Genomic DNA, 17,554 nt, shown 5'->3' on the forward strand with positions numbered 1-17,554 from the left:
CAAGACCACACCTTGTATATGGTCTGACCATTACAAAGTGGAATCTGTAATGACCTTGAAAAAACTACCCATAAAAAGAAAGAACGATCACAAAATTTTATACAGTAGATACTTTAAAAAAGTCACTCCAAACCTATTAGAGCAGTGCATAGAGAACATAATGCTGTGAACTTCTGAGTCTGACACATGTGATAAAATCGTAGATACATTCAATTCACAATTTCAAGAGCTGGTAGACCGGACAGCCCCTATAAACGCAAACTATTTAGATCTAACACAAATCATCAAAAGTGGTTCAACAGTCAGACAACTAACTTAAGAGGGAAAAGAGAAGATTGGAAAACAGGTGGTTAAAACACCCCTCGAAAGTTAATATAAGTATAAGTGTAAGGACATCGATAAACAATACAAAGATTAAAGAGACAAAGGTAAACTTCTTTAATGACCAGATCTCAGCCGCCACTAATTCAACCCTCCAACTATTTCAGATCTTAAAATCAATAGAAAAACCTAAATCCATGTCTCCTGCTTTCAACCATCACGAGAAGACTGTGAAAAGTTTCAGGAGGCTTGCAGCATCAAAATCCGGAAGGCAAGAGAAGCAATAAGTGCCTCGCAGGTGACCCTGCGTGATTAACTAAACTTCTTAAGAACCCAATACTCGCAGAAAGCAACTGATACCTTTGATTTCAGTCCGCCCATCTTTCAGGATATGAAAAATCTACTGAAAACCATTAGACAGACTGCTTGTGCAGAGAATATACTGCCACCTAAATTGGTCTTAGAAAACAAGGATATCTTTATACCCTTGCTTACAAGAATGGTTAACACATCCATTAGACATGGCAAGATTCCCAAATCTATTAAAACAGTCACAGTCACTCCGCTGGTAAAAAAAAAAAACAGGTCTGGACCAGGAGGATCCAGGCAACCTTCGTCCTAATACTAACTGCAACTTTTTGCTGAAAATCATGGACAATGCAGCAACCTCATAATTCCAAACATTTGTGGAAACTAACAACATCCTCCACAAACAGGAATACATGTTTCAGAGGGTCACACAACACTAAGACCGCTTTGTTATACCTTCAAACCCCTATGCTTGGTGTTTTGGACAAGGACAAAACTGGCATGCTGATATTGTTGGAAAACCAGACGTCCAGAGCGGGTCCCGTGAGGGGACCTCGTAATAGTGTGGAGTGGGTTTAACGGCGCCGGCACCATTACTGGCGCCGCTAAACCCATTCCGCACAACTTATAATGAGGCCCTAGGTGTTTCTAATTTTGGTTGCCTTTCTTGAACATTAGATCTGTACTGCCCTTGGCAGGGGCGTTGCTAGGGGTGGGCTAAGGGGGCTATAGCCCCTGATCTTTTGGTTGTAGCCCCGGATAGAATCTCAGGAGCTACAGCCAAAAGACTAGCCAGCCCCCAGTCCCAACAGTACCGACAACAGTTTAGCCCCGGGTCTTTTCCAGACCTAGCAACTCCCCTGGCCCTTGGGATCCCCTTAGCCCCCCATTTGGGTGCATTTAAAAATCAGATGCCCTGCTTAAAAGCATGTATTCTCCCTGTTTGAGTTAACTTTAAAACTAGGTGTTTTTTTTATTTTTTTTATTTGACCACATCTGTGCAATTGCTGCATTTCTCATGTATGTATTAAATTTAAATCTAGGTGTTTTTTGATTTGGCTGCCTCTATTGAATTGCTGCATTCCTCATGCATGTGTTAACCTCAATTCCAGTTGATTCTAAATGTGGATGCCTCTGTTGTATTTCTGCACTCTTCATGTATGCCTGACCTTCTGAACTAGGTGTTTCTAAATTCTGCTTATTTGTTGAATTGCTCCATTTTCATATATCTGTATATTTACAATTCGAATCGAGATGCTGTTCTAATTGTACAGGCTTTAGTTAAAAGTTGTATGCTGTCTGTGCTAAATGCTATGCTGGTTTAAAACCTGTTTCCCTGCTTAAATGCTGGCATGTATGTGCGAATTTCAAATCTGGGTGTATTGAATTACCTGTTGCCTGTGCTGAATTGCTGCATCTTCCATGCTTTTTTGTAATTCCAAATCTGGGTGTGTTTAAAACCTGTTGCCCTGTTTAAATGCTGCCATTTCGCATGTAACTTTGAACTTCAAATCTGGGTATTTTAAAATCTGCTGCCCTTTTTTGAATTTTGTTTAAATCACCTGCTTCAGCTGTGCCTGCTTGGCTGCTAGGTCACCTGGCGAGTTCTTTCATGGCCTGTGTGGCTCTCCATCTGTCTCCCTCCCTTGGGCATCTTTCTGCCCCCCAATGATGCTCTCCATCCCCCCTATCTATCCTAACTGCTACTCTATTACCTATCCTCCCTCTTTTTCAAAGCCTGGAAGCAAAAGGTTTAAGAAGGGATGACACCAATGTCAATGCTTTCTCCAGGCAGAATATTAGTGACATTCTCTTTGTCGTTCCCTCTCTGGACCTATGAACTTCCCCTTTGGTTTCTGTCCTTTCCCCTTTCTCTTCTTCTTCCATTAATGGTGGAACCAGATGGAAAGTACTCTTGGCACACTTCCCATTATCCAGGAACATCATCAATGTCTACTTGAATGGCACTATCATGGCCCAAGGCTCTCAGTCAAACCTCCTCCTTCTTGACAAGTATCTTCTGTCTCTCGTTAACTTACTCCCTTCTCCTGCCACTCATCCATATTCCACTCACCACCTTCCCGGAAAACCTTTAAAGATCGCCACCAACTTCACTTAGCTACAATCAATTCTCGCTCTGCTATCAAACAGTCCTCTTATATCTTTCACCTCTTGAAGACTTTGACCATGATATCCTAGTGTTCACAGAGAGGTGGTTCAATGCCAGCTCTTTCACTTCTTTTGGCACTTTTCTTCCTGAGACCTAGAAGATCCTCTCCAAGTCCATGCCTAACCGGACAGAAGGTGGAGTGGCCCTTGTATTCCCTGAATCGATCCCTGCCTATATCATACCCATTCAATGTACTCCTCCTTTGAATGTCTTGTCTGCAAACTTTGCATCTCTTATAGACTGTCAATCACTCACACAACTATATATGGGATGCCAGGGACGATCTCCCTCTTTCTATCGGTGTGGGCCGACCTCACCTCTTCTCTCCTGACTTTCAATATTCGCATGACTCTCTGGATGCGGCCTCACCCTTCCACAACCTCTATGATTCTTACTTAGTCACCATTCTTCCCTCTGGTCCAACACACTTAGATGGGCACATTCCAGATGCACTCATCTCAACAGACATCTCTCTCTCTCTAACTCTCTCAGTACACATCTATACTGGTCTGATCATTATTTCCTCTCCTCTCACATGAGCTCCTGGGCTCGCCGGCTAAGACTCTGCCCGCACTGCCAGCCTCCTTCTCTATCATCCGACTGATGACGCGTTTGTCAGTAGCTGACTTTGCTGCCTCTTTTATTCCCCCTTCACCCCTGCTATTGACTCTCACTCTGTCTCAGTCCTTGATAACCTTCACCTCTCTATCTCCAACACCATTGACACCCTTGCCCCTGCCATGAGGACCTGCATGAAAACTGCCTCCTAGTGCAAAAGTTGGTATGATTGACCTAGACTCGCTGAAAAGCAAAGGCAGAGTTGCAGAATCGAAATGGTTGGCTTCTCGCACATCCTCTGACAAACTGGCCTGTCGCTGCTAAAAAGGCATTACTGACTCTCTATACAGTCCAAGAAGCTGCCCCATATTCAAACCTGCATCTCTGGGGCCACCAACAACATGACTAAACTTTTCAAAATCTGCAAGAAGCTTGGCAAACCTACTGCTGTCTCTATTTCTCTTCTTCCTTCCAAGGCCTTCTGCACATCTTTGGCCTCCCACTTCAATACCAAAACTCAGGACATCCTGCCATCCCTCTTCTCTACTCCCATCCCTCCTCCACCTGCACTTAGGTCTCAATTGGTCCCTCTCTCCCCATCCCTCCTACTCTCCTCCTTCTCACCCATAACACTGGATGAGGTCACCAAGACAGTTTGCTCTATGAAAGTCTCCGCCAAACAGGTGCTCTCCTGGTGCTCTAGAACTATCATGGAAAATATTGCTGACCTCACTCCCTCTTTGGCTGAGTTCTGCAATCACTCCTTTGCCACTGGCCCCTTTCCATTACCTCTCAAGCACTCCCTTGTGCACCCGCCCCCTCGTAAAAAAAAAAAATAAGCTGTCTGCAGACACTTCTTGCCTGGCTAACTACGGTCCAATCTCCACTTCCCCCTTCTTGGGCACATTTTTGGGGAAGTTAGTCATCACCCAATTATTCCACCACTCTGGATCTGTTGGCAGACTCCACAACCACCAGTTTAGCTTCAGAGCAGCCAAAGGCACAGAAACTGCTCCCCTGAACATCTGCTAGAGTTGCTCTCAGATCTCGACTCAAACTCTCCTTCTTTTCCCATCCTCCTTGATCTGTCCTCTGCCTTCAACACAGTCAATCAAGCCACCCTCTTAAATCGACTCTGTGATACTCTGGGCATCATTGCCCAGCCCTCCCAGGTTCAAATGGGTCCTTTACTCTCCTCTACTTCACCCTCTACTTACGGAATCCCTCAAGGCTCTCTCCTCTCGCTGTGTATTTTTAACATTTACCTTGCACCTCTTGGCCACCTGATCTGCACCTTCTCTCCTCACTTCCAGTGCCATGTGGATGACACTCAGCTCTCCTTTAAGCTTTCCTCATCTACACCCTCTTTTCTCCTCTACCCGCTCTCCTTCCTCTCTCATTCCCGATTGTCTGACTACTATTCAGGAATGATGTGCTGCTAACAATCTCTGTCTTAACACCAGCAAGACTGAGAATGCCAAGAAGGCTCACTTTCAGCTTCACCTCCTCAGAGGCATTCTCCCTCCTAACCTTCCTCCAGAAACTCAATGTCTCCAGAGCTCAGGATCTCTCCAGACTGGACTACTGCAACATCCTCTACCTCAATCTGCCAATTCCATCACTCCGCCCTCTTCAACTAATCCAGAATAGGACTGCAAGACTTATCCTTGGCCTCGAGCCCAGGGACCGCATCTCTCCAGTCGTAAAATCTATCCACTGGCTCCCGGTGGCTGCAAGGATCAAATTTAAGACCCTAAAAATCATCTGCAAGGATTTCTGGGGCCTGGGACCATGCTACATCCAACTGTCTCTCCCTAAATATCTCCCTGCTAGACTCCTTTGGTCCTCTAGCTCTCTGTAGGTCAGAAGTTTCTCCAAGCAGAGAGTGGGGGGTAGATCTCTTTCCTCGGCAAGAGCCTCCCTCTGGAATGGCCTCCCCACACCCCTCAGACTTAAGACGGATCTTGCTAAGTTCAAGAAGCTTCTGAAGACCTCCTTTTCTCCTCCTCCTTCCCTCTCCCCCTTCCTTGCTAATGCCATCCTGCTGCTGTGACTAGTTGCCTGGCCCCTTCTGAGTCATAGAGGGGCCAGTCCCTCTCTCTACCAGTCTGACTCAGCACCCCCTTACTAGCACTTGCCTTCAGGCACCTTTCCCTGACTGGACTGCTGAGTCTAGTCCACCCACCCTCCTCGCACTAGCTGACCCTTATCCCATTCCCCAGTGCACTTGCATTCCGGGCTCCCCTTAGCACATACCCACCCCCTGCTGTCCCCTCCCACCTGCATGCCCCCTCCTCTTACCTGCCCTTGCCCTGACCTATCCCTCCTCCCCTACAGGATCCTAATGTCACAAGGCCTAGTAGGACACTTTATTGTTTTTATCCTCCTCTGTTCCCCCCTCCCTCTCAGTCTTAAGGCACCTGGCAACAGTTTCTGCTGTATAGGCGCCATACAAATGTTGAATAAATAAAATAAATAATAATGAATCTCCCAAAGGTCTTAACCATAAGGCTGCTGGGAAACCGCATAGACCAGGAATTGTGCTGTGATGGGGGTCTTCTTGAGATTCTTGAAGTCCTGCTATCATTGGCCACTTCATCTCTCATCAAAGGAGCTCTGGGGATGATAAACTAATAGACCCCCAACGTGTAGATGAAAGTTACATTTTCACTGTCTGCTGGATGCATTGTGATTTAATAATAGCTGCTCCTAACGTCCAAGAATGAAATCCAAATACTCTTCATCAATACATCGTTCACCCGGGCAATGGTGTACTGGTCTGGAAGAGCGCAGATGTTCAGCCGGCGGTAGTCAATGCAGACCTCATTTGTAGTCTGGGTAATGATGAAGGAAAAAGAAAAGTGTCTTCTCGACTCTTGAGTGATCCCTACATGAAGAAGGTTATCAATGTGATGGAATACATCCTCCATTTCTCCTGGGCCAGGCATTATTATCGCTCTGTCACTCCATGGCTTCCCACAATGTCTCAGGGCTGGTGGAGATAACCATGGTGCGATGAATGACCTTTTTCCCAGCCAGCCCTTGTATTTGTCCAAAATCATTGAATCAACAAGGTTGAGAGTTCTGGAGTCAAACTCGATCCTGGATGGGTTGGTGGTGACACTCGCTAGGTTTACAGAAGTGATCAGATGTAATTGTGCAATGATGGTATCACCTGGTAAGTGGTTGGTCCAATTGGTTGCATTAATGATGGATACCTTGATGGTCATCAGGTCCTTGCCATCCATTGCCACCAGGGTCTACTGTCTGAGTAAAAACCCCAGGTCCTCCCCATGCTATGGTGCCTCCATCATCACAAAACTTGGGGTTTGATTCAAACTGGGCCAGAAACCATCATTGAGCCAAGATAGTGATCTGGCCAAACTGGGTTGTGAAAATATCTCTCCACGGTCCCTTAGATCGTACACTGAACACAATTTCTCTCTGTATGTACCCCTGCTAGCACATGGGGTGCATGAACAGCATGCTGACAAATTGTAGTTCAGCCATCTCTCAATACAGTTGAGCCAATGCTTGAACCATCAAAGAGTTTGTTCCAATCAACACCACTGTTATGGGTTCTTCATTTTGACTGTTGAAGACATGAGCCATGGTGTCGATGAGTGCGGTGACTTCAGCTATGTCATTTGGAACTGCAGTCTGACCCGGATTAACCACATTGCTCAGGTTGTCCCCATGCCGAACAGGTCCTGCCCAGGAAAGGTTTTCAACAGGCTATGTGTCAGGTGTTTCCTGTAGAATGGCTCTAACAAGATGGCCACCTGTGAGCAACTATCCAATAGGGCTTTTGCTGGTCATCGAGTGATGGCAAATGTCTTTGTGGCTGGTGGTCCCTCAAGCCCCTAAGGTATTCCAAAAGATCTTCAGGTGCAGCACTTGGTGGTTGTGAGACTTCACTTGGAGAAAGCTAGCTGGTCTGGTTGGATATTGGTTCCCGTAGCAGTTCCAGGTAGCTTCTGTGTATGGGTCCCCATCATCAGCAGCATCAATCTTTCTCTGTGAATAACCTGTTGCAACCTGACATGGCTCAAACTGTTTGTCTCAATCCCCTTCCGGCAGAAGGCAACCTGAAAAATCAGTTTGGTCCTGGATAGATACTCCGAGAACTTCTAGGTTGGAGCTGAGTAGCATGGTATTTTACCATCAGTTCTATGCCAAATACGCTTGCTCCCAAATACTCCATCCAAAATGTACACAATGTCTTCATTGGTGGCATCTGGCTAGGTGGCACAGAGTGCCTGGACTACTTTTAGTGTAGGATGGAGCATACTCTCCTGGCCCAAAGCTCTCCAGTCATGTAGCTTCAGGTGTGTCTGGTCTGATGTCTGGTCTGGCCAAATCTGAAACTCCTCTTCACCCCTCGGGGTAGGCTTCACCCTTGAGAATGGGCCTCAGATGGTGTTAAGCTGGTTTCTTGAAGCACCACTTTAGCCCATGGAGGAAGCAATCAGTCTGACACTTCTATCCTCAGGTGCAGAACTGGCCTGCATGCTCGGCAGGGTGACAATGGTGATGCTGACAGGTGCTCTCAAGTGTAGCCATCATGCAGCCATGAAGGTTTCTATGCCGAGTGTTTTAGCAGGACTAGCCACAGGACTGGTCAAAGGTCTGAGTAATTCATGGCTCGATCTAAGAAGAGGTGATGGGCAGCTGTTTAAAGCCCAAAAACGATAGGAAGCTATCTGGTCACCCCCAGAAATGGTGAAGAGAAGTGCCACAGAGTCCACTTGAAAAAGGCCAAAACACAACACAGATGCTGGTTCCCACTAGTCCAGGGCTATACCGAGGCATTTGACTTCTCTGGTGAAGGACACGGGGGACTGGGTGAACATTTTGTAGGTGACTGGCCTACATGGAATGGCACCTATAAGGAAGCATTGATCTGTATTAACTCCCTCATCTTGAACTCAGGTAGTTACCTGAGGCCAATCCATGAGTGTGATACCTGTCTACGTCACTGGCAAATTCAATTCATTCAAATCCAGTGATCACATATATAAACAAATTAGTCCTAATTCTACCCATACAATTGCATACAGTAATTGGAATTATTAAACAAACAAAAATGTACTCCTGCTAACACAGGAAGGTTGACAAATTGGAGGGGTATAGGAAAAGCCAGGTTATTAGGTAGGGACAGCAACAATGCCAAATTTGAACTCAACAGTGCCTCCAGAATTGTAAAAGGGGAATGGTGTAAGGGCCGACTAAGGGGGAGACAGGTGTAGTCAGGCACTTTACAATATAAACATCTAATTTGTAATCATACCTCTGGCCTGGCTCTTTCTTTCCCCTTGCAGGGGTGGGTGAAATGACTGCCGGCGAAGCAGAATTTCCACAATTAGTGAACAAATCTGTTCCGCCGTCTGGGTGGTATGCCCAGATGTGAGTCCCGTGCCTGCTGGGCCTAGAGACCCAAATTACTCCTCACTGATGAGGCCCAACGAGGCTGTCCCATGCAGAAAGGATTTGACCAAGCAGTTCAGACTAAACTACACTAACTGCTGCACCTCCTCAGAGGTATTCTTCCTTTTCTCACTTTCTCACAGAAGCTCAATGTCTCCAGAGTCCTGGGATTCTCTAGGATGGATTAATGCAACAGCCTCTTTCTCAACCTGCCTTCCTCTACTCTCCGCCCTCTGCAAGTAAGCCAGAACAAGACTGCAAGACTTGTCCTTGGCCTCAAGCCCAGGAATCGTATCACAGCAGTCCTGAAATCTCTAAACCGGCTCCTGGTGGCTGCAAGGATCAAGTTAAAGGCCCTCTGCATTGTCCACAAGGCTTTCTGGGGTCATGCCCGCACTACATCAAACTCTCCCTTCCTAAACATCTTCCTTCTCGATCCCTTTGCTCAGCTACCTCTAACTCTCTTATGGTCAGACGCTTCTCCAGGCAGAGAGTTGTTGGTAGAACTCTCTCCTCTGCAGGGGCCTCCATCTAGAATGGCCTCCCTGCTCCTCTCAAATTTCTGCAGGAGCACTTCAGGTTCCGGAAGCAGCTCAAGACCTTCCTTTTGGCTTCTGCTTTCTCTCTTTCTCTCCCTTGCTGACCCCCTGTCTGGTGTACGTGTCTGGTCGCCTGGCTTCCCCCAGAACTCAATGGGACCAGGCTCCCCCACGACCTGGAAGCACCTGCACTGGCTCCAGCCTCTGTGCACTTAGGTGTTGTATCTGTAATCCTAAAATCCCCTTCGTCTTTGCACTACCCTGAGCCAGCTGCCCCAGCTGCACTTACTCAGTACAATGCTGCCCTGACCGCAATTCCCCATCCCTCCCCCTGGCACTTCTCCTCTCCCTCTCCCTCTTCCTCCTGCACTTGTGCGATCTGAATGACACAAGCCTAGAAAGATCATGTGTTTGTCCTCCTATTGTTTCCCTACCTTGTCTTGTCACACCTAGAAATACCTGTGTACAGGCGTGTTATAAATAACTCATCATATTGCATCATATCATAATGGAAACAGAGTCAGTTTGGAGATGACAGTCATGGAAGGGTTAGAAGAGCTCAGAAGCAAGGGCCTTCTCCCTTCACAGAGTGGCAGGTGGAGACTCCCGAGGTCAGGTGGTGAGTGGTGCTAGGAAGCTCTAACCATGCAGGGGATCAGAGGGAGGAAGACAGAAAGAACAGTTTGCAGGAAAAAGGCATATGTGGACAGAGCCTGGCGTGCGGGGCGCGGCATGGAGTTTCTGAGGGATCACAGAGTTTCACTGTGGAAGTACGCATTCTTGAAAACTCATTTACTGGCTTTCCCTCTTGGGGGACTGATATCCATTGACTTGATTAGTCTTTTTAAAACAGATCATGGAGGATGTCATAACATGCATTTACTTTATTATTTTTTTAAGACCCGATTGTGGAGGGTGTCGACACTTTCTTTCTATCATTCCATTCCTTTTCAGGACTCCACAGTATATTTCAGTAGTCCTTCATGGCAATATGTAATTGTTTCATGTATTGTTTTTGTTGCCGCTTTGGTGGGAGGAATGGGTCAGTAGAGGCCAGCAAACCCGAGCCTGGCATATCCTAGCATAGCAAGAATATGACAAGGGAAATGTGGACAAGATCAGACAATGGCCCTCATTCCGAGTTTGGAGGTAAGTACCGGTCATTACCGGCATGGAGCAAATACCGTGTCTGAGCTGGTAATAGACTGCTAAAAGTTGCCTATCACGACTTTGCGGGCACGAGCTTTGCGCCATGCCGGTAAAGTACCTAGCGTCATGCCGCAAAAGTGCCCAAAAATCCGTTACCGGCATCAAACCCACCGTGCATAACACTACCGCCATAGAGTAAAAAGGCAATAGCAGTGGCCGTAAATAGCGGTCGCCGTAAATTACAGCCACCGTAAATTACGGCTACTGCTAAATAGCGGAACTGGAAATATCGTCATCGCACAGGAACGGGAAGGAGCGTGGCAGCCGTCTTTAAAAACACAATCCATTGCCATACTCACCAGGCAGGACCTCTGGGACCATTGTGAACCTTGGAAAAGCCTAACAGAAGCACCAGGAATGCCAAAAGCCCCCAAGAAGGGAACAGACCGGCTCCGCAAGCAGCGCTTCAGCCCCGACGAATTGCAGATGATAGTGGACACCCTCTCGGAGCATGCCGACATCGTCTTCAGCAAAGACATGGGGAGAGGGCCGGTGCTCAGGAAGAAAAACATCTGGGCACTAGTGGGCCAGAGGGTGAGTGCAGTCGGCAGCACCCCCTGCATCCCCAAGGACTGCCGCAAGCAGTGGGACAACCTGTGGCTGAGGGTGCAGAGCATCCTCTCGGCAAACCGCAGCCAGGCACAGGAGACTGGAGGGGGCCGAAGTTCCCCCATTAAACTGATGCCATGGGAGGAGACGTGTGCCGGCTTGATCGGCCAAGAATCAATTGAAGGGGTCGGCAACATGGAGTGTGGAGCACCGTCGTCCGCTGATGGAGGTGAGTGTCCAAAGTCAACACTGCCAATGCCATGATATACACTTGAAAGGCCTGGCCAAGGAGTCACGGCATGGTCCCCCCCATTAAATTCATGCCGAAGCAACTGCGACCCAAGCAAGTTCCAAGTGCAAGCGCTTAACGCACATTACACATACTGCACAAAGTGGCCCATCCCATGAGGCACACTGGGCAGCTGTTGTGGACAGTGTGCTAGTCAGACAGCACAGTACCGAGCCAACATGGGTGACACCTGCATGCATATCCCACCCATAAATTGAATGTAGTGTCGTTGCATACCCAAATGCCCATAACCCCCAAATGACTGAATATGTGAATGTAGCCATGTATGAAAGTTGGCTCTCAAATCATCACTCATGCCGTCCCTCTCTTCTACCCCCACAGGCAGTGAGCATGACAGCGAGGACCACGAGACCAGCTGCCCCACCACCTCCAGGGTCAAAGGCATTGTCTGCCGCATCCCAGCCAGGAAGAGCACACCTGGAAGCGCAACACCGGCTCCTGCAAGGCCCATGGAGTGTGCACCACCCCCACCCCTCCCTGCATTGGCACCAGGAACATTGGCAACGCCAAGGTCTGAGGAGTCAAGCGTGGCTGGGGAGGTGGCAGCCACGGCCCCCCTGGAATCTGTAGACAGCCCCTTTTCCACCTGTGGAGCGGCAGAGGAGGACACATTTTCAGTCGTCCACACCCCAGAGGCCAGCTCCTACCCACAGGACTCATGCAGCGACTCGGGCGAGCAAGACACACCTGGCCAATGTGCCCGTGGACCATCACAGGAATAAGCCAATCCTGTGCCCATTCCCCCAGGCGCAGCCCTGGCAGGTCATGGCAGCACAATCCCCTGCAGGGACGACACACCATCGCTGACGCGCAGCGCAACTCACCGCCCTCAACACCGAGCTGATGCAGGACAATCGGCAGGGCAGGGAGGAGTGGTGGGAGGAATTAAGGGCAATGCAGCAGGTGGTGACGGACAGCACCAACCGTCTATGTGATGTCCTCGGCCGCATTGCCGATGCCCTGGAGGCTGCATGTCCTTCACAACAGGCTGAGCATGAGGATACCCTGTCGACCTGTAACTCGACACGCACAAGCCCACTGCGTAGGTCACTCCGTTCCCAGCACTGCTGGGACATGGCTCCCCCTGGCCCCGGGAGCGCGGAGTAACTTGCCTACCAGCCACATGTGGCCTACATGGACATCATGGGACTAGTGTTGGGGAGTTGGGGGGTAGGGGGAGGGAGGCATGTGGGGGAGTTGGGGGAGGGGGAGAGGGTGTGGGTGTGTGGTGGAGTTGGGGGATAGAGGAGGGGGGGTGAGCATGTGTGGGGGAGTTGGGGGAGAGGGGGTAAGGGTGTGTGGGGGAGTAGGGGGGGAGGGGGAGGAGGGTGGAGTGGTGGAGGGTTTGTTATTCACTTAGGCATTTTTAATTTCAATACACCGTTTGTGTTGCAAAGGTAAACCAGTGTGGACATTCATCATTGCACATGTGTCTTTTGATATCTGACAGTGCATAATGTACATGTATCCCCACACCCAGTGCCCTTTGTCCTCATGTCATGACACCCTCTGCTGACTTGTGTGTCAGTAATATTGTCCAATCAATGCTTGCCACACGGCATGTCCCTCCTGTGCATCGGCACCATGATGCTGTCCTGCCCCTTCTTCCTCCTCCTAAACCTTCATCATCAACTGGTGGTAGCAGTCCCATGTCAGGGGACAGGGGCACGTTCCGACGGATGCACATATTGTGCAGCATTACACATGCCATGGGGATCTTGGACACCTTCTCATGGCTGTAGATGGGTGCCCCACCCGACCGGCTGAGGTAACGAAATCGTGCCTTAAACAGGCCAAATGCCTGCTTAATCACCACATGTGTACGGGTATGGGAACGATTGTAGTCCTCCTCGTGCCTGTTCTGTGGGTTTCAGAAAGGGGTCATGAACCACGGCATCAAGGGATAGCCACCATCACCTGCATTAGAGGGGAATGAAGTTAAGTGTTTGTACATTCACGGTGGACAACTGAACTAGTCTTACATGGCAGCAGGTGATTTCTGCCCATACGCACATGTCCCTGGATGCATTGACCCCATTCCTGGCCCTGCTATGTGTCCTGTGCAATGGAATGATGGAGGGGATTGCATCTTCAAGATGGTTTATGGTTTGCACTCACATCTCGTAGAACATGCATCGTATATGCATGCAGCAGTCTTGGGGTAAGATCCTTGAAGTGCTGTGTTCTGTGAGATTTGGTAGTAGGGAGTGTTGGTTGTAGTCAGTAGCATATTTGTCATTCTGCACTGATCCGTACTATAGTGACTTACAGCACTCCTATGGGTGTGCAGTACCAGTGACATGCTGTGTTATCCCTGTTGGGCTCACATGAATGCACTCCCAGGGATGATTGTCCTGTGTGGTGATATGCTGTAGGCAGCGACATAGTGCATATGCAGTGCATAGTGCTGCAAGCCCTTACGATGTGTGAGGGCCACCGATGACTGGTGCATGTGTTGTTGAATGTGGCCAGGTTACCTGTTAGTCATGTAGTGTTAGGTGTCAGCCTTACTTCCTCACTGTGGGATTTGGTAGTCATGTGCTGTTTCACTTGCTTTGGGGCACAGTGTTCGGTGAGTTGCACATCGTGCACTGGCTTCAACATTTCCACCCAGGTGGAGCATGCATCTCCCCCCCTTCCCACCCAGGTGGGGTATGCAGCCACCCACCTCACAACCCCGATGCACTGCCATGGCCCAGTCAGGCAACTCACCAGGCAGCCAGACACATTGTCCTGCATGTCGCTCCATATGGCGTGGTAGCGTGGAGTTCGGCAGGAACAAAGAGTCATGAGTTGATCCTGGAAATCGGGCACAGCAATGTCTGATGATCTTGCTGGCGTTGCATACCATCTGCACGTTGATGGAGTAGTATTGCTTGCGGTTGCGAAATGCCACCTCCATGGCATGCGGGACCACCAACTCCACGTGGGTGCAGTCAATGGCACCTATACAATTTGGCATGCCTGCCAGTGCAAGGAAGGCAACTTCTGTATCGAATATCTCCTGGGGAGTGCGTGGTAGGGATGTGTAGTCCCTTGTGTGCTAGTGTAGGGCATCCAGCACTTGGTTCAGTATCCGGGAAAATAAGGGTTGTGATATCGCATGCATGTGCCCCACTGTGTGCTGGTAGGGGCCTGTGGCAAGGAAGTGGAGCACAGACACTATCTTCAGTAGAGGGGGGATGGCGGTGCGTATTTCTTTGAAGCTCACTATGTCGTCATGGATCAGGTCCACTATGGTGTCACGGTCAAGCCGGTACAGGGTGTGCATCTGCTCTGGTGTTAGGTTGAAGGGGTGACACTGATGCGAGGGATTGGGGGCTGCTGGCGTGGTAATGGGGACTGCACTGGTGGGGCATGCTGGGCCTGTCGCACCCTCCTTCTCCTCCAGTGTTTCCTCTGTGGTGGGGTCTGTGGTTGTTGTTGTTGTTATTGTTCTGTTCTTGCTGCCTTGCAAGCAGGGCCTCCAGCTCCAGTAATGCCACTACTATTGGTATTATCTTGGTGTTGGGGTGTGTGGTGTCGGGGGGAAATTCTGCCGGGGTTGGCTGGGCCATCCGCGGACCTCCGGGCAGGGAGGCCCCAACTCCTCCCGTATATCCCAAAAGAGATAGAGTATGAGACACACGCAAGAAGCAAGGTGGTTCTGCTGTTTATTAGACAAACGGCAGGGATGGGTCAAGGATCGTACGCGTCCGTCCTGACACACACACAATCGTGGGGCTCGCAGGCCCTTTTTACCTTAGTATGACGCGCTACTTGCGTCACCTTGGAAAGTTAGCAAAAAACCTATCTCCACTCTGGATTGGTTACTCGAGTGGTAGGGTTAGTATAGCATACGTATAGAGAACTGTGTTAGTGGTTGAGGGTCAGTCAGGTGATATACGTGGGTTGTCCCTTCAATTTGATACATGAAAATTGTTACATGAAGACCCCTGAGGATTGGTCAATGTTAATGGCGTCAGTGATAAGAGCCCCATGTTCTGATTGGTTCGCTCGCGAGCCTCCCAGTCTGGGACCATCGCTGTTCCCAGCTCGCGGTGCACCTGTCATTTGCAACAATGTTTCACTATGGGTAGGTGCAGACAATGTGATGATTTATTCATATGTTGGAAGGCTGACTACTCCCACTGCCGCAGATGTTCATTGGGTCGCTTAATTGTATCTGCCTGTGTCTTGAAACGTGGGATCCAGGCGTCTCCTTCCTCCTGGGCTTGGCATCCTATTCAGGTTTGGCTTGGTCACGTGAGGTGGGACCGTGTTTGAGGCAGAATTCTGCACAATTAATATTGTTTTTCCCACTGTGTGCCTGGTTTATCTTGCAGGTGCGACCTTGGCGTCGGCTTGCGGTGTGCGAGATTGCAACATTGTGCCCTTGGCTGTGTGCTTTCGCCGGGCTCATTCTGCAGGGTCAGCAACCAAGCTCTTGCTCATTTAATGTTCATGGAAGCTTTTGCTTGCGGCCTACTTGGGCCTGGTGCATAGGTGGAACCGTTTGGTGCACAGCGCTTTAGGTTATGGTATCATATTGCTCTATCCCCAGTATCGTGTCTCCGTTATATTCTTCATTATGGTACATGGTTTTTAGAAGAAGCGTGAGCAAGCCTTTTTAGAAAAGTTCATTATGCATCTTGCGTTTCTGCATTTTGAGAGCCTATGTGGAAAATAATAAAGATGCACGTCCGTGGATGTGGCCGTTGCCTACGTCATAGCACTGAGTATGTTCTTCGTGTGGATTGGTGTGGGAGTGTCCAGTGTGCATGTTTGCACAGGTGTGCTGACCGTTGGCTAGGTCGTCATGGCATCTCTAACGACGTGTTGGTTTAGTCGAGTTAATCCATGCCGCAGGTGTCGGCATGGGCAGGGCGGGCTGCTGGGCAGGTGGGTGGGCACATCCGTATGTTCCTGTACCAGGGTATTTGGTCGTCTGGTAGATAGGCAAACTCCTCTCGTGGCGGGTGCCTCGGCCGTGATCCTCTAGGCCAAGCGCGAGAGGGGATTGGCGGGAGCCTGTTGTTCCATTCTCCCACTTCAGTGCCCCCTCTGGTCGACTTGTCGACCACAAACATATACTTTTCTTTATCTCCTCTCACTCTCCATATTTTAGTTATTCCTCCCAAATGTCCATAGTGGTTAACATGGTCTTCAAATGACCAATAGATATATGCACAGGTTCCTCCAGGAGTGCAGTAAACCCATTTCCCTATGTAGCTCCTTGGGTTTCTTGGGTTTTCGAGCTTCACAGATGGTGGGTCCAGGTGGTTGGTGATGATCAGGTTGCGCAGCTTCTCTCTCTCTTTTATGATTGTGCCTGTGTGTTGGTCGTCATCTGTTGGCATCAAGGGGTGCATACCAACCATTTCGATCATCTCGTCTGTGGTGCGTGCCTTCCGGGCCTTCCAAAATCTTATTATGATCAGTGTAGCTCCAGCCAAGATAGTACAGCCAACTATAATCTTCAGTCCATCTGACAGCCAAGATGGCATCCATGACCATAATATTGAAAACCAGCTCTCATCCTTTTTCACACCTTTACTTTCATCCAGCATTTTGGAGTGCATCTGGGCCAATTGTGAAACTGCTTCTGTCAGTGTACCATTGTCAGCATCGTTGGCAGGGATGAATGTGCAGCATGATTGTCCTATCTTTGCGTAAACTCCTCCTTCCATTGCTGTGAGGAGGTCAGTACATATCTGTTCGGGAGTGCTACCATCCTCACAGCTCGCAGTTCCTCTTTTATTGCGTTGAATCCATTTACTGTAGAATTAATAGTCATCATTAGTTCCCATTGAGTTATCTGGAGCCATTATGCGTTTGCGTAAGCCTGCAGTCCTGGATGTATTATTGAGGAGAAGAACATTGCTGCTCTGCTGAATAGTCTGTGTTCTGGCGGAATTGAATTGAGTGCTGTTTCCGACCTTCCCCATAGGTAATTTCCTGTCAGAGGTTCTCCTTGTCTTTTCTTTCTATTCAGGACAGTATTATTGCCGTTGGTTTTGTTCTCTGGCCCCTTCTGAGGTTGTACAGATCTCTTCTTCCTCTTGTTCCCTTCATCCATTTTGGGGAAGTTCGCCACATTGACATGTTTCTGGGGTACCACTAGTGATGGTACGTTAACGTGCACCATTGTGCATATACCATTCCACAGAGGGGGCAGTGTGT

This window comes from Ambystoma mexicanum, chromosome 2q, assembly GCF_040938575.1.
Source record: "Ambystoma mexicanum isolate Mex_15411 chromosome 2q, UKY_AmexF1_1, whole genome shotgun sequence".
Taxonomy (NCBI): domain Eukaryota; kingdom Metazoa; phylum Chordata; class Amphibia; order Caudata; family Ambystomatidae; genus Ambystoma; species Ambystoma mexicanum.